This window comes from Mizuhopecten yessoensis, unplaced genomic scaffold (assembly GCF_002113885.1).
Source record: "Mizuhopecten yessoensis strain PY_sf001 unplaced genomic scaffold, ASM211388v2 scaffold9015, whole genome shotgun sequence".
Classification (NCBI taxonomy): domain Eukaryota; kingdom Metazoa; phylum Mollusca; class Bivalvia; order Pectinida; family Pectinidae; genus Mizuhopecten; species Mizuhopecten yessoensis.
Window position 1 is genome coordinate 2,256 of NW_018407836.1, and position 743 is coordinate 2,998.

The window sequence follows — 743 nt, forward strand, 5'->3', positions numbered from 1 at the left end:
CATGTCATAATAGGCACACACTTTGGAACAAAGATATGTATATCATGATTGTCACATTACATGGGAAAAATATATGTATGTAATAATGGTCACACAAGATGGAACAAAGATTTGTATGTCATAATTGTCACACAAGATGGAACAAAGATATGTATGACATAAGTGTCACACAAGATGGAACAAAGATTTGTATGTCATAATTGTCACACAACATAGAACAAAGATTTGTATGTCATAATTGTCACACAATANGAGATTTGTATATCATAATTGTCACATTACATGGGAAAAAGATTTGTATGTCATAATGGTCACACAAGATGGAACAATGATTTGTATGTCATAATTGTCACACAACATGGAACAAAGATTTGTATATCATAATTGTCACACAATTTGGAACAAAGATTAGTATAATATAAATGTCACATTTCATGGAACAAAGATTTGTATGTCATAATTGTCACACAACATGGAGCAAAGATATGTATGTCATAATGGTCACACAAGATGAAACAATGATTTGTATGTCATAATGGTCACACAACATTAAACAAAGATTTGTATATCATAATTGTCACATTACATGGGAAAAAAATTTGTATGTCATAATGGCCACACAACATGAAACAAAGATTTTTATGTCATAATGATCACACAACATGGAACAAAGATTTGTATGTCATAATGGTAACACAATATGGAACAAAAATTTGTATGTCATAATGGCCACACAACATGGA